The sequence below is a fragment of the Schistocerca nitens genome, chromosome 8 (genome assembly GCF_023898315.1).
Source record: "Schistocerca nitens isolate TAMUIC-IGC-003100 chromosome 8, iqSchNite1.1, whole genome shotgun sequence".
NCBI classification, from domain to species: Eukaryota; Metazoa; Arthropoda; class Insecta; order Orthoptera; family Acrididae; genus Schistocerca; species Schistocerca nitens.
Genome location: NC_064621.1, coordinates 60,468,628 through 60,494,083, shown reverse-complemented (window position 1 = coordinate 60,494,083; position 25,456 = coordinate 60,468,628). Strand labels below are relative to the sequence as shown.

Genomic DNA, 25,456 nt, shown 5'->3' with positions numbered 1-25,456 from the left:
GCAATGGCTGACAGTGGAAGACTGACGACACAGCAACGATCGATAATTGTATTACTTTTTCGTGAAACGAAAAGCCTTGTTGTGACTCAGAGGCGTTTTCGACAACAGTTTAACACACGATGGGTCCCTTGCAAGAAGACGATCCACAGGTTGTACGATACATTTGTACAGGAAGGAACAGTATTGGAAGCGAAGCGACCTCGGCCTAAGCCTGTTTGTTCGCCGGAGAATATTGAAGCGGTACGAGTTGCTGTACAGAGAAGTCACAGGAAATCGTGTAGAAAGGCAGCAGTGCAACCGGGAATATCCAGACGCTCCGTCCAACGCATTCTTAAAAGTGACCTCCATATGTACCCATACAAGATGACCTGTGCACAGAAGGTCACTGAAGAACACTAGCAGCAGAGACTACTGTTTGCTCAGTGGGCGGAGAATAGGGAAGAAACTCTCAACAACGTTTGGTTTTCAGACGAGGCGCATTTTCATTTAGACGGTGTGGTTAAAAAACAAAATGTACGCTTTTGGGCCACTGAAAACCCACAAGTACTTCATGAACGACAACATTATGCTCCGAGGATTACAGCGTGGGCAGCAATTTCCGTCACGGACTTATTGGACCCTTTTTCTTTGAAGAAACTGTGAACAGCGAGCGTTATTTGAGCATGCTTCGCAATAGGTTCAATCCACAGCTTCTTGCTACTGCCTTGCCCTTCAACACGCAGTGGCTCATGCAAGATGGAGCAAGGCCACATACTGCAAACACTGTGTTGGAGTTTTTACACGAGCATTTCGACATGCGGGTCATTTCACTTAGGTTTCCAGGTCGCTTCAATGACGGACAAAATTGGCCCCCCAATAGTTCAGACCCCAATCCATGTGACTTTTTTCGTTTGGTTACCTAAAGGAAAAAAATTTCCCGAAACGTCCACGTGATTTAATGAAGCTCACTCTTCAAGCTTGCTGTGAAATTACGGAAGACATGTGCCGTAGGGTAATCACTAACTTCAGTGTTTGTTTGAAGGAAGTTAGGAAACGAAATAGTGGACATATTGAGCATGTGCTGAGTTAGAACAAATCTCCATGGACGGCTCTTCATTGTAGTATATGTTCGTTTCAGATTGTATTGACAATAAAGTTTATATTCAGAAACAAATTGGTAACACATTTCGTGCGCCACCCTGTAGTTTACAACTATGGAGGTGAAATATAAAAGCAGGAGCCGACGAGCATGCCTGCTTTCCACTTGTTTAGCACGAGTTCGCTGGGGCAGTTAAGAGACTTTTTTTTTTTTTAATTTTTTAAAATCAAAGCCTGTTCGGCGCCCGCATGGCGTGCCTGCGCGCCGCGTGTCTTGTAATTGCAGCAGCAGAGCCGAGAACAGTACCGGCGGTGACGTCATGCGGGACCCGCCCTCCAACGCAAACAGCGGTCGAGGCCGCTGAGGCGGCGGGCGCAGGCTTTGCTACGCTATGCCCCAGGCAGCGCGGCGTGTGTGTACGCTCGCCAAGGCCCCTCCGAGGTGCTGGCGGCATAAGACCCCGCCAAGGACGCAGGCAGACGGGTGGCGCAAAAAACTGACCGGCGAAAGGAAATCAAAAGAGAAAGACTGTTACCAACCATCCGGGAGAGGTACGTCAGTTCTCCCACCCTGCCGTCTTGCTACCTTCTGCTTACGAGAACAAGCCTTCCCGTCGGCACACCGAGCGAGGTGGCGCAGTGGTTAGACACTGGACTCGCATTCGGGAGGACGACGGTTCAATCCCGCGTCCGGCCATCCTGATTTAGGTTTTCCGTGATTTCCCTAAATCGCTCCAGACAAATGCCGGGATGGTTCCTTTCAAAGGGCACGGCCGACTTCCTTCCCCGTCCTTCCCTAATCCGATGAGACCGATGACCTCGCTGTCTGGTCTCCTTCCCCAAAAACAACAACAACAACAACAACTTCCCGTCGGCACGCTCTTGTAGCAGTCAGATTTCTACCACGTTGTTTCGACCTTAGAATGTTGATGATATATATCGCGCATGACGTCATTTATACTCACAAGGGGACGCTCCATACTGTAAATCACACATTTTGATGCGCTTCAAATATGTTGTAGAGGCACTTACCGTGGGTACCCGGCTATCCAGTTTTTATCGACGGACCGTACTTTTTTGAGAAAATCAATTTTGAAGTTCATTGCGTGCTTTGTATACCCGTAACATTACGTACGCTCCGAGCAAGTCGGCGTAGCGCAGCGTTGAAGGTTCACAGCTACCGTGCTGGAGGTCCCGTGTTCGAATCCTGCTCCCATGCGTTTTTTTATGCATGCAATAACCGTCCGGAAAATTTTGTCCTAGCGTTCAAAAACGTGTAGACGAATTAACTTGGAAATACAGAAATTTAGTCGTGTCGTGCACGAAATCCGGGAAGTTCACGAAACTGGTGTACGAAGAATTTTTGTGTTCTGTAATTCTTCCGTACGTGATTTTTTGTACATTATCGATTCGTGGGGAGGGCAAACCGCTTCAACTTTATACGATCATCTATTCACTGGTGAAAGGAAATGGTTCAAATGGCTCTGAGCACTATGGGACTCAACTGCTGAGGTCATCAGTCCCCTAGAACTTAGAACTACTTAAACCTGACTAACCTAAGGACATCACACAGATCCATGCCCGAGGCAGGATTCGAACCTGCGGCCGTAGCGGTCGCGCGGTTCCAGACGATGAAAGGAAAGCCAGTACCTGCACCCTAAAAGTGCGTCCCCTTATAATGTTACTTGACGTAGCATGTGAAAGTTGCTGGATTTGGACGGGTTACTCCTGTAACTGAAATATCAGATCTGAAGATGGTTCTGAATGAACCGAAACCGGTCATATGAATAAAACTTTGCAATCAAGACGGATTTTAAGTAACATTATAAAATCACTGATTACTGTTATCCCATAAGACATTATGTCTGTTTTTGCGTCCCCTTATTGCCACCCCTCCGACGTTTACTTTTACAGGCAGGTGAAAATATTCGCGAAAATTATTCAGAATCCTCCCGACTTGATGCAAGACAATAGAGAGATCGCTTGTAGGGAAGATTCGATAAAATTACATTCACTAATACTACAGCAATTCAGCGCGCCTAATTTTGAAAGCACGATTAGATACGCATTGTTCGCATAGAAATTAGCGGATGAAACAGAAATCTTTTTGAATGCAAAAGAATTGAGTTTGCCGGTATCGCTCATGAAGAAACCGTGCGCCTGCAAGACGGCTGCTTTCATAAAATGCGCGTGGCGCTGCGAAAATTTGTGCTTCCGTTGTGCTATGGTAAGTATCACCCACAGTATTGTTCTGACACATCAAGCAATGTGGACGATGAAAAATAAGCTTTTGTAATATTGTATGACAGAAAAAATTAATAATTAAATGCATCTTTATAATTTCGCACACCTTACACTGTTTGTTGATATTCTTCGAAATAAAACTGAAAACTTAGGTCGATTTTGAAATAAAAAAAAAAGTACACGAGCAGGACTCGAACACAGTACCTCCAGCGCGGTAGCCGTGAACCTTTACCACTGCGCTACGCTGACTTGATCTGAGTGTACGAAATGGTACAGGTATACAAAGCGCGCAATGAACTTCAAAATCGATTTTCTCAAAAACCAAGGCCCGTCGCTAAAAAACCGGATGCCATGTACCCAGGGTAAGTGGCTCTACAACATATTTGAAGCGCATCAAAATGTGTGATTTACAGTATGGAGCGTCCCCTTGTCAGACCAACATCTCGAACAGCTGACTAGTGGCGGCATCCATTTGCAGCCGACTTCTGTAGTACTTTTCAGCCTATTTTTATCCTGACTGTAGTATTTTTCATTACAGCTTTCCTTATTACAATGATGAAATCTTGAGCAGTGTCTAATGGCACCAAAACATGTCTGAAATTAAGAAATACACCGCCGGATAGAAAACAATGCAACAACCTCAACGACAACGTCGTTTTATTGCCAATTGAGGTGACAGGTTGTTTATTATTGTAGAAGTATATGACCAAATGAAACACATATGTCACAGTAAATTGGACCCAAACACTCACATCAACAGACAGTGCAGCCCACTCTGGCGGCAACGTAGGCGCGTATTCTCCAATGCAAGCGATCATATAGGTGCCGCATGGCATCGTGCGATAGACTGTCCCGAGCGTCTTGCGCCTTCCGTTGCAATGGTTCTTGCAGATTCTAGAAAACGAGTAAATTCACTCTTCAGCATGTCCCTTCCGTGTTCACCTGGTGACAGATCTGTTGATCTTATCGGCCATATCAGTCATTGTACACGACGAGGAGCATTGTCGTGCTGTAAAGGCACATCACCCTCCTGTCGAGGAAAGGGCGGTAGCGCGGGGATAACAGCCTGTGTAAAGTAGCGGGCGCTGGTTACTCTGCCCAGTAGAAACACCAAATGCAATTGCGAGTTGTAACTGATGGTTTCAAATGGCTCTGAGCACTATGGGACTTAACATCTATGGTCATCAGTCCCCTAGAACTTAGAACTACTTAAACCCTACTAACCTAAGGACAGCACACAACACCCAGTCATCACGAGGCAGAGAAAATCCCTGACCCCGCCGGGAATCGAACCCGGGAACCCGGGCGTGGGAAGGGAGAACGGTAACTGATAGTCCCCCACACCAAGAAGACTGGAATGGAGCCCGTGTATTGTGGGCGAATGCACTCCGGAATAGGCCGCCGGTTCCCAATGGTCCTCGCTGATACAGCAGGTGCAAAATGTGGCCAGATCTCTTCCCCTGATGATGTTCCGACGGCCACTGCTGATCGCAAAACGCGTCTGTTGTACGCGGACGCCCAGAACCTGGTCAACGGGTGTGAGCATGTTACACACACTGTTGCTGACAGCAGAGAGAAAACACCGATACACTGATGCCCAACACGTGCAGAAATCAGTCGGCGTCTCCACCCAGCTTCCCGCAGGCCAACAAAGCGATCCCGTTCAAATGGCTGAAGTTGTTCAACAGGAGCACGTACTGGTCAGAAGGGCACGGTTGTACCCTTAATTCAGTGTTGCAAACAGTGTTCACCTCTAAACTCAGCACAGTTGCCGCCCGCAGAGTGAAACCAGAGAGCGCAAAGACAGGCCTACAACGTGTCATCGGATCCCGATGACCGTGGTAGGTCGATCACTGACACTAAAACCCCTCAGTGTGCGCATATTATACCCTGGAGCACTATGGGACTTATCATCTGAGGTCATCAGTCCCCTAGACTTAGAACTACTTAAAGCTAACTAACCTAAGGACAGCACACACTTCCATGCCCGAGGATTCGAACCTACGACCGTAGCAGCAGCGCGGTTCCGAACTGAAGCGCCTAGAACCGCACGGTCACAGAGGCCGGCTAACCTGGAGCCACTGAACACAATCCTAGAAGGTGTCGCATTTTTTCCGACAGTGTGTTTCGTTCCACAGTACGGGCGTCTGCCTACATTTATCCGTGGGACAGTGGGTCAAGAGATACTCTGAAATTGTCATTTTTTGCATAAATAATATGGTCAGTTTCGAGCAATTGTTAAAGCCGTAGTATTGTCTCACTGCACTCAGCCGCGTAAGGCTGTAACTGGTTGTACGAGAGATTTAGCCGAATCAGGATAAATCACTTCTAGAAGTGTATGAGAATTCTGTAATGAATAAAAAGTCTTTGCTCCAGATTCCAGGATAGGGGAAACGCCCCATCTTGCCGCCCGCCCCTCTTCCGCCTCACCCCTCCCCCTTGCGGGCACCTAAACTGTTACATACGGTGCCGTGCCATAAAGGTGTTACTCGCGTCTCCAACGTATTCGTTCCTTCAGAGGCAGTTATCTGTTACATCACAGCCGCGTTCCATTAACAGCACCGCGATGGCAGGTTGTTAATCGCAGCGAAAACGTATACGTTTCTCAGGTAACAGTTTATTTTCTCTATTAGAAACAACTGGTCAAAACCTGCCACTGTAAGAGAATAACAAGAAATAAACAAATAAAAGTTACTTCCAAATACGCCATTAGCTGTAGAGAAAGGTACAGCAGTAATTACAAATTTCTTCGTATTTGTTTATTACAGTAAAGACACCAGAATAAAGTTGCAGCCCACACATTGCAAACATCACTCCTAAAAATGTCATTAGCTGTAGAGAAAGGTACAGCAGTAATTACAAATTTCTTCGTATTTGTTTATTACAGTAAAGACACCAGAATAAAGTTGCAGCCCACACTGCAAACATCACTCCTAAAAATGCCACAATTCATAAAAAATCGCGATTGACAATGGGAATTATTTTCCGAAACGCGTCGTGCAGGTGTTAGTTAAATAAAGGAAAATGGTGACTGGCAGCAACATCTTAACTACGTTATGTTATTAAATATTTTATAATATACGTACAACAGCAAAACATGTTATTTTATAATAAACGAAACCGGAAACAGTTATCAGGTGACATCAGACTGCGCTCAATCACATGCATCACACAAGCGCGACGGACTTCGTACCAACCATACCGACGTAAGGAAGTGTTGCTCACCAGACTGCGAATGGAACACTGCCCACTGACTCACGGCTTCCTTCTCCAGCGGGAAGTCCACCACTATATCAAGTTCGTAGAGTACCACTTTCGGTCCAACATACTTCACCGATGTGTGTTTCATATACTGACGTTAGGGCAGCCCTCAGTTTGGCTGGAATCTGTCCACCATCCTCGGCGTCACAGACAGCGGTGTAACACAGGTTTCGATATTTTGTGAAATGTCGGGCCGCATCCCTAAAGTATTCGCGTTGACAGCTGCACTCATGTGTCGTACAAACGTGCAAATGCTATAGCAAGTGAGGTACTGCAATTTTACGATCAGTAAGAGCGCTGAGGATGTGCGGTTGGAAATTTTACGATCAAATTGGTGTGTAGAAAAGCTTCTACATGTCGTCTCTTTGTTTTTTCGTAGCCTCTCTTTCGCACTCCCAATTTTTGAAGTGATATAGGGGTTACCCAGTCTTTTGCGAGTGTGTAAATTGTTATTTGGACCAAACGCGTTTCGTTTCATTTAAAGCATCTGCAGTGGTCGCAGTAACAACTGTGATTTTGTTTACAAATCGTTTTTACGATATCGTAAACTGGTCTTCCGTTTTAAAACTACTTTTTTCTTGCGCTCTTGTATACACAGGCGTTCAATTTTTAACACACTGGACCGCAGTGACACATTTTTCTCGCTTGCATGTTCTCATACATCAATATCAACTCGCGTACTTAGCGAACTTTTGTTTGTTCCGTTCGCCCGGGATGCAACCGTTTTTGTTTTTGTAACTGTGGCAGTTTCTCCTATTCCTCTGTGTTCCCCCTTATACCAACCACAAGACATTACCACATAAAACAGGCAACATACCCACTCACTCCCATCACAGTGTAACAACATAATAACTGGAACACATGGACATACAAAAGGCAAGACAACTCAATTCCTTCTCCGTACATAACCCCATAAACAAACTACAGCTGGTGGTCCTGGGTTCGATTCTGGATGGGGACCGTAATTTTTCCTCATTCCAGACCCCCCAGGACGGCATCAAGTCTACTCATCCTTCTGTGAAAGCAGCACTAGGAATCTTTCCCGTAAGTAAAAGGTTTATTTCAACTTCTTGAACTTTACCCTCCCTATGGATTTTTCTACCATACTATGGGAACCACAAAATCCTTCACATCACTTCTTCAGAATTTTGATTGGTAAATGGCTGTATGTTGAACATCTTCTATCCTATGGATCGGAAGGTGTTGTTTTTCAGTCCTGCGTCAGTCAGATATGGTATTTGTAATTGTCACTTCTCTCATCTCCATTAATGCTTTGTGTGTGTGTGTGTGTGTGTGTGTGTGTGTGTGTAGAGTGTCAAACACTATAGTTATAAACCGAAGCTTAACATTCTCTTCTCTCCATAATTCGTCCATTCTTCGTCCCATGCTTGGAATGCCTCGAGCATAGCATTATGATCAGAATACCTACCATCAGCATATGTTATCCGCAATGTGAGCAAAAACCTCTGAGAAGGTGGAGCTTTTGCCTGCCGCAGCTGCGAATGCGTAGCCGCAAATAATAAACATGTTTCCCAGTATTTCGTTTGACCAAGTCGTGGTTCTTTTGGCAAAGCAAGTATCTGACCCCCGTAAGTTAGCTGACGATTCCATTTCGATGTAGTTTACCGCTCTACCACAACAAATCCACTTTTAATATATTTATTCCACAGGATTTAAAAAAACTTGGTAATGGACCTAAAGAGTGATTCTTGGTAAACCTACATATTACCTTTAATTTCCAGGATCTTTCTACTGCGAGCCGTATACAGGCGATTTTCTTCCAGCTACAATTCATACTTGGGCTGTCTACCACAGCTGCGTTAGCAACTAACAAGCTCTTACTCCATAAGCACCGCAATAATGTCCACACTGGTGGAAACCACTCTCTCATCATGCGTATCCTATACTACTATCTATCAAACTTCGTGATGCATAATTATCCGGCAGTAGCTCTATTTTATAATGCTAACCAGGTCTTAGTGATTTTGACTAAAGTTTAAATGGACTGCATTCCTTGACGAACAAACCTTGGATATGTATTTAACCATACGCTATTATCAGACAGTACGTTTAAACTACAATCTTCACTTCCTGGTTCTAAAATGTAATTTGCTTACAACGAGTAGCCAGCCAGCAATGCAATGGAATCTCATTTATCACAGAGAATTCCAGTGACAGGTAGTCTATTGTCTTCTATGCTATATATACACCTCCTAATTTTGGTTCAAAATGGTTCAAATGGCTCTGAGCACTATGCGACTTAACTTCTGAGGTCATCAGTCGCCTAGAACTTAGAGCTAATTAAACCTAACTAACCTAAGGACATCACACACATCCACGCCCGAGGCAGGATTCGAACCTGCGACCGTAGCGGTCGCTCGGCTCCAGACTGTAGCACCTAGAACCGCACGGGCGCTGCGACCGGCTCCTAATTTTGAAATGCAGTTTGTTTAAGACGTACAGTCAGTACTTCAGCAGATTGATGGAAACGGAATTTGTACGGTATAGAACCAGGCAATCAGGCCGTTAGAAGAACCAGTTTAACATCAACCAGTACCAGTTTATAGGAATAGTGTATTTGTTTCGTTTAAATAATGCACTGCTATAATATTGTCACGCCATAAGTTTATTTGCTGCACAGTCTCGTACTTAGAGCAGGTATTTGTAGAAAAAAAATCAGCTGAGACTATAGCAAATTACAATGGGAGGCGGAGTGCTTACAGAATGTGCCAAATACTTTGTTGCCAATTGTGTTAATTAAGATACAAAACTTAAAGGTGGCCATTTTAAACCATCAATTACTGTTACACTGCCTACCATTTTATACTATGTGCGACGATACAGTAAAGAGACTGGTTAGAAGAAACAACTTTACTTACCATTTTTCACCAACTACACTGGCACCAAATTCGCAGTAACTCCCTTGTGCTTGCACGCGCTTACTCCACCGATGTTACCATTGTTTTTAGCATTTCTGGAACTTATCTCCAGGTATACCAGCAAAAGCCACTGATACAGTTTTTTGAATGTTCTGCACTATTGCAAAATGGTGTCCTTTTAACGACTACTTTCTCTTTTGGGACTTACAAAAAATCACAAGGAGCCATGTAAGATGAAGAAGGAGGTTGTGGTATCACTGTGCTGGCCTCTGACGCCAAACATACAACGCAGTATGGGATGGCGCCTTAATGTGATGCAGGCTGCAGTTACTACCAATGTGTGGACGAAAACAACAGACCCATTTTCGAAACCTTTCGAGAACTCCTTTACTGTCTGGCCCAGAGGTAACCACCCTCTGTGCACAATACACACGGAGTCAAAGGAACACACAAGCATTCATTTCACCTTTGACATCGACGTGCATGCTTTCTTTGTTCTTGGCGATTCCTTTGAACACCATTGTGAACTTGACAATGTCTTGGGATCACACCGGAAAAAAAGATCATCTTTCGTCACCAGTAATTCTGGGTTCCATTGCACTTGTTCCAACACATCAGCAGAGAGGGTCCTCCGTCGATCTTTCTGTTGCGGTGTGAGATTTTTGTGAACCATTTTGGCACAAAGTTTTCTCACGTCCAGCTTTTCAGGCAATATCAGGTGAACACTTTCCTGATTAACGTTCAGTTTTTTTGCAATCATTTCCATAGTTCATCTTCGGCCAGCTCGCACAAGTTCACTCACCCTGGCTGTGTTGTCACCTGTTCACGCCATTGACCGTCGCCCTCTGCTGTGTTCATCTTCGACGTTTGGTTCTGCCTTCAGAAAACACTGTGCCAATGAAACACTTGTTCCCTTTATGAAGCCTCGTTTCCAGAAGCCTGCTGAAGCTTTCCTTATCCACTGCGGCATACTCATCAACTTTTACGCAGAAAGAAATATCACACCACTGCAAAATATTTCGAGATTCGATTATCGTGCCAAGGAGCAAACACAGGACTTCACTCTTGAAGTTTCTGCTCCCTTTGAAACATTATAGGCGTACGCTACTTACGGTTGTGGGGGTGGGGCGGGGGGGGGGGAGGGGGGGGGGTAAAGACTAAGGTCACAAGCTACCTGCCGTAAAAAGCTGCAGTGTTATCACTCTAGTGAGGAAAAAAGTTAGTCTCTTTACTTTATTGTCGCATCTCATAGTATTTCTGCGAATAAGACAGTGAGTCCATTTTAATACAAACACTATGATGTCACGCACTAGTATGTAGGAGTGACGTAGCTTTTGTATGCAGCAAGTGTTTATTTGTTTGAATATCATGTTATGATGATTGTTAAGCATTGAAAGTCTCTGCTAGAGCGTCTTTATTGTTAAATAATGCATCATGGAAGTTGTTTATCACGCAATGTTGGCATAATTTGTTGAATAATGCGTACTTACTACATGTCTTCTTATTCTTTTTATACTGCTTGAGGGTGGTGGCTGGTCTCTGCTGGCCCTTCATGATGATCCCTCCACTACGGCGCACAGACCTCAAAAGATGTAGCCCATGCAATTGCTCTGGTAATAAAAGGATGATGAGTAGAGAGGGGAGCTTGGTTCTTATTGGTCCACAGGAGAGCGGCAGTGGCTTGTCGAGGGTCCTGGAGGGGGGGGGGTGACAGGGGGGGGGGAAGATAACTCGCTCAATTGTCTCATGTGCAACTTGACACCGGAAGTGTAATATGATACTCCCTTATCTTATCAGTGACTTTGAAAACTGTCCTCGTTCTCTTCTTACCCCCTACTCATATTAAATACATAATTATCAAGGTTTCTGGAACATATTACCTGGTTGGAACAGCACTGTTGTAATCCACTACACTTCACTGATTGCGTAGATAATTTCGCGACATTGGCGAAATTGTTGTAGATGAGTATGCACTTTCTTTCTCTTGTGTGTGTACACCTGGTAAACAGCAGAATTTGTCAAGAAGGATAGGGCTGAAGTCATTTGAAAAGAGGAAGTTAAAAAGTTCGACTACTCAGTCAATAGTCTGCACTATCAAGAATCAATGCGGCTAACAGTACTGCTATTAACGTCGCTGCCGAACTAAATGCTTTTTTGCATCATTTATTTAACACATACAAATACATTGTCATACTGCATGTTTGTAAGTTAACTTACAATGTTACCTGCTACCTTAGAGCAATAAAGATAAAACAACTAAATAACACATATACGGGATATTTAGATACCGTGTTTTTCTCTGTAACTCATAAAACAATAAGTAAAAGGAATATTTATTTATATACGCAAACGTAATACACGTTCGTCTTCCTGCGGAATTACAAACACAGTATATTTAGTTATTTCACAGAGAATTACAGCAACGAGTTGTAATTTTCTGAATGGAACATTTTATTGTTCCTTAGGGTAGCTGAAGTTTCTTAACCAACTGTGTACAAATCAATTTATATCAAATCTCTACGAATTTTAGTTGGGGAGCTAGAACCGTCGACAGTTTTAGGAGTGGTTGTGACATGTACACAACTGGCTGTGTTCACGTGGATGACAGAATGTTCGTTTAAGTGAGCTCTTAAGTACCTACTTTCCTGAAGGTACAACTCACTGCGCCTTCTAAACAACGTGCGGGCGAGACGTAGTGCTGCTGGTGTCTGGTACTCGCTGGATGAGTGTGCCATGTTTATTCCACGTCAGTATCCGTGGCAGACCGAAACTCGTTTGTTTGCGTGTTCCGATCTGCTTTAAATAAGGCAGTGTAAGGATTCATTATACAGTCTATAGAATGTAGCTTCAAACAGGGCTTCGAGTAAAGTTGTCGCTCCGTGAGATATGCAACTTTAAATCTCGTCTACAGGCGGTTTAGAATACGCTCTAAGTTGTGCATTCTGGAAAATTGGCACTCATTTGGTTCAAAATGGATCAAACGGCTCTGAGCACTATGGGACTTCACTTCAGAGGTCTTCAGTCCCCAAGAACTTAGAACTACTTAAACCTAACTAACCTAAGGACATCACACACATCCATGCCTGAGGCAGGATTCGAACCTACGACCGTTGCGGTCGCGCGGTTCCAGATTGAAGCGCCTAGAACCGCTCGGCCACAACTGCCGGTGGCACTCGTTTGAACACGTCACATAACGTTCTGTCACCTGAATATCCACTTCAACACAGCCCCTTAGGTACAGCACGTAATGGTTCTTTATTTACGTGACTATTACGGCACTCCAACCCCAGTTCTCGATACCAGTAATATCGTACTACTTTTCTGCGAAGTAACAGACATATTTTTGTGACAATATTCACATTTGGTTTTATTAATGTATAGGTACTCCGATGTATCGATATATTGCAGTGATATGGTTCTTCTATGTATTCATTTCTGTGAGACTGTTATAATCTTTAACTTACTTGTAACCGTTTTGGCGCGAATGCGCACAGAGCAGTCTTTGTTTCACTTTGCAGAAGTTAAGTTGTTATTTCGCTTTGTAAAAGAACAATCAAGTCTTGTGTTTAGTTAAAGTGGAAATTAAATATATGAAGATTGATACAAAACTGTTTTCTTGATGATGTGACAAATAAGAAGAAGTATATTTGAAATTACAAGAAGTTTAATAAAAATGTGGATCGTGAACGCCAAGTCAGAATTATTTCTACCATACCATTGTTCTGATCTGGGATTGTTTGATCATTAAGAATTTCATGAAAAACGCATTTGTTAGGTCTTCAAATATTGCTAAAATACAGATCTGGACCTTCTAGCAGTCAAAGTGGAATCACCCTAGAATCAACAAGATGAGCCATAACATCCATTCAGGATAAGTGCCAAAATTAATGACTTTTTTACAGTGACTTCGTTATTTCCATTCTGACGATACCATCCACAGTCAATAACTTTGTTGTTGCCCGATAAAGCGAACATATGCTGCGTGAGCAACATTATTAATCTGATTTCTAACCTACTTTGCAAGTGGTGGTATTGTTAGAAGCATGATGCATCTACAATTAAAATAACGTTTCTAGCTCCTTAACTATATAAACATTTCGTCACCAGAAAATGCATAAGAGAACAGCCAATTATGTACAGCATAATTTCGGACTTGTCCGAAAGAACAGATACCATCTTCATACAGTGAAGGCTAACCGGCCATTGACGTTCTTCTTCTGTGCGGATGCACACGCATTGCTCGAACTCTTACGGCACATAGTAGCAGAGAGAAAACTAGTCAAAGATAAAATGTAACTATCGATAATAGTCAGTCATAGATAAAAATCACTTATCGATTCTGTAACGCCACTGTCCATATCTCGCTTAATTTCAAGGCCTCTTCGTTTCTATTAAAATTATCTTCATGTTTATAAATTCTTTGGGTTCTCAAACAAAGAAATTAATAGAGTTTCAAGACCTAATTACAGCAGGCCAAAGGACAAGGATGGTACACAGCAATGGAAGAACACGGTGTCTTTACTTTTCATTAGTAAGGTTACAGATCGAATCGGCAAAATTTTGCTGAAACATAAAGTGAAACCGGTATTCAAACCTACCAGAAAAATAGGACAAGTACTTCGTTCTGTTAAAGATAGAAGGCCACCATTATCATCTAGCGGTGTGTATAAAATTCCGTGCACTTGTGGCAAGGTCTATATTGGTACTACGAAAAGAAGTGTGAATACGAGGGTAAAGGAGCATAAAAGTCTTCGCCGAGTGGGTAAAATAGATAAATCGGCCGTTGCGGAACATGCACTTCAGTCCGGTGACCATGTAGTTAAGTTTTCTCAAACTACAGTTTTAAGTACTACCACGAACTGTTATCCACGACTGTATACGGAGGCTATTGAAATTTATAAACATGAAGATAATTTTAATAGAAAAGAAGAGACCTTGAAATTAAGCGAGATGCGGACAGTGGCGTTACAGAATCGATAAGTGATTCTTATCTATGACGGACTATTATCGATAGTTGCATTTTATCTTTGACTAGTTTTCTCTCTGCTACTATGTGCAAGCTAGACCACGCCCACTTTCCTCAGCATTTAGGCCGCTCTCCGACGCCCAACTCGTCAGTCGGCAGGACTCAGCAGGACCAACCATGCCTCTGAGGATGTCCAACGTAGTATTGGACGAAACGTTAGGAATAGAGGAATTCCACGGACCACGGCCACATAACCCGAAAGAATTATCAACAACAGTACCATACGGTCGTGAAAGCGTTCATTGTATGAAAAGGGTAGTGTTGCCACGGCTGAGAACGCCGGTCGCAGTGTACGATCTTCAAGCGGTGTACCGGCTGTGTCGCGACTGCTCAACATTCCATGGTCCACGGTCCATAAAGTGCTGCGGACACTAATTGTGGAAACGTATCTCTAGTGTTTTTTCAGGCTGTCGTGGACGCAGGTAATCGTTACACTGAGCAACGTTTATTGCCTCGAACGTAAAAATGGTACGCAATTAACAAATGTTTCCCTCTCGAGTGGAAATTAAAATATGTTTCTTGCAATAATTTGTTTTACACGACGCTTCATTGTCCTATGGTCACACGTTTTTCGCGGGGGACCACTCAAGTACAGAAAGTTTAATTATAACCACCATGTACATCAGCTACATGAGAGAAAAAGTTGTTATATTTAAAGAAGTATAACTCGTTGCTGTAAACAATTTAAAAACAATTTTGTAGGAAGAGTAATGTTTGTTAGCCCGCCCGGTTGGCCGTGCGGTCTAACGCACGGCTTTCCGGAGCTGGAAGGAGCGCCTGGTCCCCGGCACGAATCCGCCCGGCGGATTAGTGTCGAGGTCCGGTGAACCGGCCAGTCTGTGGATGGTTTTTAGGCGGTTTTCCATCTGCCTCGGCGAATGCGGGCTGGTTCCCCTTATTCCGCCTCAGTTACACTATGTCGGCGATTGCTGCGCAAACAAGTTCTCCACGTACGCGCACACCACCATTACTCTACCACGCAAACATAGGGATTACACTCGTCTGGTGTGAGACGTTCCCTGGGAGTCCACCGGGGGCCGAACATCACAATATCCCTGGGTTCGGTGTGGGGCGGCGGAGGGGTGAAGTGGACTGCGGCAGTCGTCGTGGGGTTGTGGACCACTGCGGCTGCGGCGGGGACGGAGCCTCTCCGTCGTTTCTAGGTCCCCGGTTAACATACAACATACAATACAATGTTTGTTACCTTTACCTTTCTAAATAAATATCCCTTTAACTTATTACTTTGTAAGTTACAGAGAAAGACACTCTATACATGTATCAGAACGAACCTTCCTTTTCGAGATATTTTCAGTGTAAACCAACAGAGAACTCCTGGTCTGTCCAATTTCTTGTATGATACTGAGAATCTGTTAGCCTTATATCATATATCTAGGTTTATCACCGTATGACGATTCCTTTTCCTTATCTGCTTCTTTGAAGTAGTCTGACATGTTGAATTCGTGACCCAAAGCGATATTCTCGAGGTCGGTTTCTACCAGTCTTATCCTTACTCACAAGGGAAACTCCCCATCACACCACCACCGATTTGGTGGTAAGAGGCTCGGGTGGAAAGGCCGTCGAAAACTGAACACGTGTCAAGCATGAAAACAGGAAAAAGGGGTACTGGACCGTGAAAAAAGAAGCAAAATAGAAACAGTCCAAGCTCAAGTTGTGCAACATCGGCGTCGTGGTTATGTGGTCGCGGTGTTGGACTGAGAGGGGGAAGATCCGTGTTCAAAACTCCCTCGTGTCCCTTTTTTTTTTCACAAAAATAGAACTGTCCGTCCGGTCATTGACGTGTGTGTTCGCTTTCTTCAAACTTGTGTCTGTGTCATGGTGTAACGTCCATCAGCGAGGTGTAGAGAAGGGACCTCCTCACGTAATCCGACGTCCTATTTGTTCTACGCAAGTTCCACGTGTTATGACTCTTGCGTTCCGTTTTGGAAGTTTTGGCTCTTGAATTCCTTTGTCGTAACATAGTTCACACCCGTTTATTTATTTATTTTCGTTTCTGTGAGAAGTCTATGCGGCACATCGCCTGCTCTCGTTATTCATCACATTTACGTGCGACGGTAATACATGGTGAGCACATAGTCTTGCCCTCATTATAACAATTTATTACAAAATAACCGTTAAACATAATACATAGGTTAGTGTTACTAGTTTTTCTTAAGACCTCTCAAATTAGTAAACCTCAACGTTTGTTTCCTTGGTAGCTCGGAGAATGTCGAGGCGGTGTTCCAGTTCCCGCCAGGTGTTTCGTAATGTGTGTCCTGTCACAGTAACCACAGCAAATTGCATCCTCGGTTTCAGTTCGTCGACGTCAGCAAGTGGTGTCACGAAGACTCTGTCCTTGATATAGCCCCAGAAATAAAGTCAAGGGGCGTAGTGTCTGGAGAGGGGAGTAATGTCCGGATCGGTGGATTGGAAGGAACGGTCCAACACCCTGGCCACCCCGCTCTCCAGACATTACACCCCTTGACCTTTTTTTCTGGGGCTATATGAGACAGAACACACATTACGAAACACCTGGCGGGAACTGGAATACCGCCTCGACATTCTCTGAGCTACCAAGGAAACAAACGTTGAGGTTTACTGACGTAAGTGGTCTTAAGAAAAACTAGTAACACTAAACTATGTAACGACATCAAATGTAACTCATTACTCCAAACGGTTATTCTGTTATAAATTTTTATAACCAGGGCCAGACTTTGTGCTCACCCTGTATATTCTTACCACATAACTCATATTGTATAACCAATGTACAGTTTGACAGTTGCCAAGACTGCAAAGCGGAACAGACACATTAGTGACTGGACGGACTGTACACAATTTTGTGAAAAAAAAGGGCACGAGGGAGATTTGAACACGGATTTCCGCAGTCCAACATTGTGACCACACAACCACAATGTCGTCCTTCCTGCAATTCGTTCGATGCAGCACATCTTGAGCTTGGACCATTCACTGTTTTAGTTTGCTTCTTTATTCACAGTGCAGTACACCTTCTTCCTGTTTTCGTGCTTGATCTGTGTTCAGTTTTTGACAGGATACTTACTGTTTACCACTAAATCGTAGGCGAGTGTGATGAGGAGTTTCGCTTCTTAGAAATTGACTTTCAATTTTCATTTTTGGTCAACGTTCAACAAAATATGTCGTCGATATCGCACAAAGCTTTTGCGCAGTTAATCCTTGATATGGAATGTAGCGTTGTTTCTTCTGCTATACCTATGGTGTCAGCTATTTTATTCCCACTGAAGTGATCTTCTAGCCCACGTTCGGGAGCTAATTTATATGGTGATACATATATTTTTTCCTACACTGTTTGAGAAGCTAATCTCATGAATTACGTTTATTCTTTATCAACAGTAAACATTAACAATAATATTAGGTGCACCAACTGCAGGAAGATAATTTAAAGTACATTATCATTGGTTTTATTTGCAAACATTTTTATCAATTTTGGACCATACAAAGTTGGTTGTAGTTACGATTTTCAAAGTTACTTAACATATTCTGTATCTGTTAACATCTTTGCATTACACACTAAGAATAAAAGGAAGACACGTCCTAAAAATGATAATATGAGGTTCATTTTCCTGGATGTTAGTTAACAGATTGAGACAAACGAAATACTGTACAGGGAGGCAGATTTTTAATCGAGTGTACTGGAGTATTTCACTGGTAGGCAGTGCTCGGACCATGTATTTGTGCAGTCAGGGTCGTAGTATATGCGAGACGGCTTCTCTGGACAGCGGACGCAACCTGCATGATGAAGGCGGCACTAAGACTGCGCCAAGTGTTTAACAGCAATGATCACGAAAGCATGCGATCAAATATGACCGCAACGAAGCCATTGAGAGATCCTCCCAGCATTAATTAAAGTCCCTCACGCGAGGAGTTACAGCAAAATGTCTCATAGTAGCCATATCTTCTCATGTGTTTGCAAAATTACCCACATCGGAGTCGGGGCCATTGGGTAACACCGTCTTTCACCACTCTAAAAAAAAGAGATAATTGCTTTTAAAAAAGGTAAATATAGGCACACTCGAGGCAGTATTCACCCTGCGTCTGTAATAACTCTTTATATCCGATGAATTATTCTGATACAATTCTACCCTTGAATGACGTTTACTAATTTTCTATCTTCATACTCGCAGAATCCATGCGCAAAGTAGTTTCATACAATAGCTATGCCATGAGCGAATAATTATTCTTTGTAGTACTCTCTCTGGTGGTTGTTAGAAAAAAGCTTCCGAGATTGTCTTCGTGCCGATTAGCCTGAGCTTGGTTTGAAGAATTGTAATCCGAATATTGAGATTTATGACAAAAGATAACTGAGACGAAATTGTACGATTAAAAGGGAAATATACATATATATTGCTCCTTCATACAAAAGGTGTGTATTTGACATTTGAGAATTAATGATATTCGTCGATATATTGCGTAGTTGTTAATCAGAAGGAAACTTCTGAAAGACTGGATACGAACCTGCATTTAATAATCCAAGAGCTCCATCACTTCTTCGGAAGCTTAAACTTCATCAGAGCCAAATATCCGCTTGATCTGAGGTTTCCCGACTGATTATACAACGCTCCCAAAATTACGAGGCATTTTATTTGTACAGATTAGCAGACTGCCGCAAAGCACGAGCCTCCAGAGAAGAAGAATCATCGCCTCATTTCATTCTAACAAGTAAAATTTATTCCCGGCGGGTTCAGGGATTTTCTCTGCCTCGTGATGGCTGGGTGTTGTGTGCTGTCCTTAGGTTAGTTAGGTTTAAGTAGTTCTAAGTTCTAGGGGACTGATGACCATCGATGTTAAGTCCCATAGTGCTCAGAGCCATTTGAGCCAAGTAAAATTTCTTAATCATTTTGAGTGACTGAGCTGTGACTGTGTTTGTTGACTAGAATCCACTATTTGAAATTGTGAAGGCAGTACGAATAAAATACATGGAGCGAAGGGGTATCTGCATCTTGTACAAAAATTAGAGAACAGTTATAAGACGCGAAGGACATGAAAGGTAAGCAGTGGTTGAGAAGAAAGTGGGACAGGATTGTTGCCTATCCCCGGTATTGCTCAATCTATACAATGAACTGGCAGTAAAGGAAAATAAGGGAAAATTTGGAAAAGGAATTAAAGCTCAGGGAGAAGAAATAAAGATTTTGTGGTTTGGTGACTACGCTGTAATTCTATTGGAGATGGGAAAGGCCTTGCAAGAGCATTTTATCGGAATGGATAGTGTTTTGAATCGAATCATAAGATAAGCGTCAATCCAAGGAAAACAAAGATAATGAAATATGGTCGAATTAATCAGGCGAGGTACACGTAATTTGATTAGAAAATGAGATAGGAAAGGTGACTGACGATGGCCAAAATTGAAAGCATATAAAATGTAGATCTGTAATAACGAGAAAGCATTTCTGAAGTACAGAAATTTATTAACGCCGAATATAAACTCAATTGTTAGGAAGTCATTTCTGAAGGTATTTGTCTGGAATATAGCCCTGGACGGAAGAACAAGGGTGTGCTGAAAACTAATGCTTCCGTATTTTTTGTCCTGTTCTCAATATCCGTTGAGGTATTATGTCATGCATATTACTCGGTCGGCTTTCCCACTTCGCTGACGCAAAATGCAACCGATTGACGTTAGAGGGATTCGAATTGCAGTGTGTTACATGGCGGTGTGTTACGTAACTGTATCGGAGCGTGAGAAACAGAGCGCTGCAATCGAGTTTCTGGCCGGAGAAAACAAGCCTCCAATTGAAATCCACAGAAGAATGAAAGCTGTTTACGGTGATGATTGTATCCACATCAGTTACGTGCGACGTTCTACTGTTCGCGCTCGTAATGAAGAAAACGGTGGTGCTAACCTCAACGTGTGTGTCAGATTTCGGAGTGTACGACGCAAAAAAAGTTCAAGACCATGCCATCAGCAGGCAGAGTCATCATCACAGTGGTGCGAGATGTTCAAGGTTTGGTGCATTTAGAATTGATACTTACAGGTATCACCATAAACTCTGCAAGGGACTGGAACCACGAATTCAAACAGTTCGTCCACACAGTAAGCACCCTCTCCTGTAGCGTGACGATCCAAACCCCACACGTACGTTGCAACAATTTCAGCAACCTGACACCTTCGGTTCACTGCCATCGATCAACTTGCATTCAATACCATGTTTCCAAAACTCAGAGTACACCTTCGATGACTTCTATTTGATAGTCGTTCAAATGGCTCTGATCACTATGGGACTTAACATCTATGGTCATGAGTCCCCTAGAACTTAGAACTACTTAAACCTAACTAACCTAAGGACATCACACAACAACCAGTCATCACGAGGCAGAGAAAAATCCGAGACCCCGCCGGGAATTGAACCCGGGAACCCGGGCGCGGGAAGCGTCTTTAATAGTGTTGAAGTGTACAAGTAGAGGTGAGGTTACGGCTCCGTCAACAAAGGCAGGCATTTTTAAAGGCACATTTTTAGCCATAGCATGCAAATCTACTTTTTTAATCAGAGAACCCTGTTTAATAAAGGATGAAAGGCAATGCAAGTGCGCGGTCGCATGTGATCGCTGGTGAAACACATAAAGGATGCCTAGTCTTTTGTTAATTACTTCTTCTGTTATCTGTTCTGGAATGGAGTCGAGGGAGAGCTTCGCGCGTTAGACTGGCCGCTCTAATTTAAACTCTTTAATTTTATAAAAAGTCACTCCATACTGCAGGGCGCATACTAGTAATTATATAAGGAAATTTCCAGTGCGCACGGACAAGATACCGACGTGCGGATAATCAACATATCACTAGTGATTAATATTGTATTGCCAATGTAAGTAGCATAGTGCACATCAGCAATTATACTTATGATTAATTGTGATTTCATTATTTGTTTAATCCATGATCCTAAAATTTCAACATTATATGTAAACTGTATTTTCAGTATTTATCTCATTTTAGCTCAGAAATAACGTGGCCCACGAACCTCCTTCTTACGGCTACGAAATTCTCAATATCCGATGCTACCTTATCATGGTTTATTCACTGATTTTTTAAATATTTCCATTTATCTCAATGCAGTTCAACAAAAATTAAAATAATATAAATAATCACACACATACACACACACACACACACACACACACACACACACACACACATATATATATATATACACATTTTACACTAATGGTATCAACGAACTGGTGGAAATGTGTCGAACTGGTGGAAATGTGTTAGTCGCCAGGATGACTATGTTAAGAAATAAATATGTTGGCATGAAGAACAAATATGTAGAAAGTTAATGACGTTTGTTTTATTTCAATAGCTTTAAGGGTTTTCACATAAAAAATTTGGAGACATTACTTTTCACCACGCCCATGTAAAATGTGGACAATAGGCAATTCCGACAAGAAGAGAACAGAAGCTTTTGAAATGTGATACTACAGAATAATGAGGAAGATGCAGTTGGTGGTCGCATAACTAATGCGAAACTTTCCAGAATGAGATTTTCACTCTGCAGCGGAGTGTGCGCTAATATGAAACTTCCTGGCAGATTAAAACTCTGTGCCCGACCGAGACTCGAACTCGGGACCTTTGCTTTTCGCGGGCAAGTGCTCTACCACCTGAGCTACCGAAGCACGACTCACGGCCGGTACTCACAGCTTTACTTCTGCCAGTACCTCGTCTCCTACCTTCCAAACTTTACAGAAGCTCGCAGGAGAGCTTGGGAACTTCAAGAAACGCGGTGGGTATAGAAAAAGACGTCCCTAAGGGCAGACTACGCGGTGATGGGGATGAAACGGCACCACATTTAACACTTTGAGTGCCCGCCACATATGCAAATCTACTTACCCCGGTGCCAAAACATTTTCTGAGTCTCCTCCAGGCACAGCTGTCCATTTTTACAGTACTTTGTTTCTTTGGTACAGATTCAGGAATAACCAAAAATCAAAAATATGTTTTTAGACAGGAATAAAGCTTACTATTTCCTCTTCAAATACATGCCACATATGATGCGCTGCCGGCCGGGGTGGCTGTGCGGTTCTAAGCGCTACAGTCTGGAGCCGCAGGACCGCTACGGACGCAGGTTCGGATCCTGCCTCGGGCATGGATGTGTGTGATGTCCTTAGGTTAGTTAGGTTTAAGTAGTTCTAAGTTCTAGGGGACTGATTACCTTAGAAGTTAAGTCCCATAAGTGCTCAGAGCTATTTGAGCCATTTATGATGCGCTGCTTCGTAACGTTTCGTCACCACATTCAGAATTAAAGAAGCTGTTTTCGGGTAGGAAAAAATAAATTGTCCCCCATCTTACAGACTACACTACTGGCCATTAACATTGCTACACCAAGAAAAAAATGCAGATGATAAACGGGTATTCATTGGACAAATATAATATACTAGAACTGACATGTGATTACATTTTCACGCAATTTGGGTGCATACATCCTGAGAAATCAGTACCCAGAACAACCACCTCTGACCGTAATAACGGCCTTGGTACGCCTGGGCATTGAGTCAAACAGAGCTTCGATGGCGAGTACAGGTACAGCCGCCCATGCAGCTTCAACACGATACCACAGTTCATCAAGAGTAGTGACTGGCGTGTTGTGATGACCCAGTTGCTCGGCCACCATTGGCCAGACGTTTTCAATTGGTGAGAGATCTGGAGAATGTGCTGGCCAGGACAGCACTCGAACATTTTCTGTATCCAGAAAGACCCGTACAGGACGTCCAACATGCGGTCGTGCATTATCCTGCTGAAATGTAGGGTTTCGCGGGGATCGAATGAAGGGTAGAGCCACGGGTCGTAACACATCTGAAATGTAACGTCCACTGTTCAATGTGTCGTCAGTGCGTACAAAAGGTGACCGAGACGTGTAACCAATGGCACCCCATAGCATCACGCCGGGTGATACGCCACTATGGCGATGACGAATACACGCTTCCAGTGTGCGTTCACCGTGATGTCGCCAAACACGCATGCGACCGTCATGATGCTGTAAACAGAACCTGGATTCATCCGAAAAAATGACGTTTTGCCATTCGTGCACCCAGGTTCGTCGTTGAGTACACCATCTCAGGCGCTCCTGTCTGTGATGCAGCGTCAAGGGTAACCGCAGCCACGGTCTCCGAGCTGATACTCCCTGCTGCTGCAAACGTCGTCGAACTGTTAGTGCAGATGGTTGTTGTCTTGCAAACGTCCCCATCTGTTGACTCAGAGATCGAGACGTGGCTGCACGGTCCGTTACAGCCACGCGGAAAGATGCGTGTCATCTCGACGAGGCCGTTTGGATCCAGCACGGCGTTCCGTAATACCCTCCTGAACCCACCGATTCCATATTCTGCTAACAGTGATTGGATGTGGACCAACGCGAGCAGCAATGTCGCGATACGATAAACCGCAATCGCGATAGGCTACAATCCGACCTTTATCAAAGTCGGAAACGTGATGGTACGCATTTCTCCTCCTCACACGAGGCATCACAACAACGTTTCACCAGGCAACGCCGGTCAACTGTCGTTTGTGTATGAGAAATCGGTTGGAACCTTTCCCCATGTCGGCACGTTGTAGCTGTCGCCACCGGCGCCGACCTTGTGTGAATGCTCTGAAAAGCTAATCATTTGCATATCGCAGCATCTTCTTCCTGTCGGTTAAATTTCGCGTCTGTAGCACGTCATCTTCGTGGTGTAGCAATTTTAATGGCCAGTAGTGTATTTATTTATACAAGTGGCAGAGTTTAGGTATTTATGTACAGACATCATGACCGTCTTGCATGTTTTCTCCCGCTTCCACCTGAGGTCTGCGAGCGTTTCAGAGAACCGGGGGGCTCTCCAGCAACTGCTGGCATCGTACTCTCACTGGCATTGCTCGATTCTGGAATAATGTGTATATGTTTGAATGAATATAAACGACATTCAGCGTAAGGGCGGAAAAATAACAAAAGGAAATGTCACAACAAGGTACTTCCTCTGAGAACTTGTGCAGGAAATATATGTGAAAAAATTTTAAAAGAATTACAGCAGTTATCTGATCTGATCCTGATTAAGCATAAACTGGATCTTCATCCTTGTCATCACCGTCAAAAATATCATTCATATTACCTTCCGATTCTTCAAGAAAGTGGAAACCCCAGTGTCTCTCTGTGGGCTTCTGCCTGACATGTTTCGAATGAGAATACGCTCGCACTGGTACCCCACAGTCGACTGCTGCATACGCCCGTTTTGCAAAGCCAAAAGCTTTGTGGTGGCAGAGACGTGTACTACAAGTGTTTGTCTCCCTTCTGAGAACTGTTGGACGAGGAGCTAGGGGTTCAACGAGGAGGGCTCACCGTAGAATATGAGCGCGACAGATCGCGTTAAGACTCAGCGAATGTAATATGACGGGCATGGCACTATAAGTGGAACTCTTCCAATGCCAAGCGCTGAAGGTCAAGAGACACGCAACATTCGGGTGATTAATTCAAGAAGAAACTGTTCAAATGACTCTAAGCACTATGGGACTTAACATCTGGCCGGCCGGAGTGGCCGTGCGGTTCTAGGCGCTACAGTCTGGAACCGAGCGATCGCTACGGTCGCAGGTTCGAATCCTGCCTCGGGCATGGATGTGTGTGATGTCCTTAGGTTAGTTAGGTTTAATTGGTTCTAAGTTCTAGGCAACTGATGACCTCAGAAGTCTCATAGTGCTCAGAGCCATTTGAACCATTTGAACTTAACATCTGAGGTCATCAGTGCCCTAGACTTAGAACTTCTTAAACCCAATTAACCTAAGGACATCACACACATCCATGCCGGAGGCACGATTCGAACCTGCGACCGTAGCAGCAGCGCGGTTCCGGACTGAAGCGCCTAGAAGCGCTCGGCCACAGCGGCCGACAAGAAGAAACTGTATTTAATAAAGGACTAGTAAAAGGCCTCCTGTTATTCTTTAAAGGTACCGGTTGACACAACTAGAATTACGGGAACAGAAACCGCA

The 25,456-nt window shown here is 43.6% G+C and overlaps 1 protein-coding gene across 1 annotated transcript in view; it reads right to left on the bottom strand.

The window, feature by feature from the left end:
* Nucleotides 1–11,017, bottom strand: part of LOC126198433 (phospholipid-transporting ATPase ID) — an 896,650-nt gene extending 885,633 nt beyond the window's left edge. The window contains exon 1 of the mRNA XM_049934743.1: nt 10,952–11,017. The gene's annotated coding sequence lies outside the window, so the exon portion shown is untranslated. The remainder of the gene's footprint in view (nt 1–10,951) is intronic.
* Nucleotides 11,018–25,456: the final 14,439 nt, after the last annotated feature.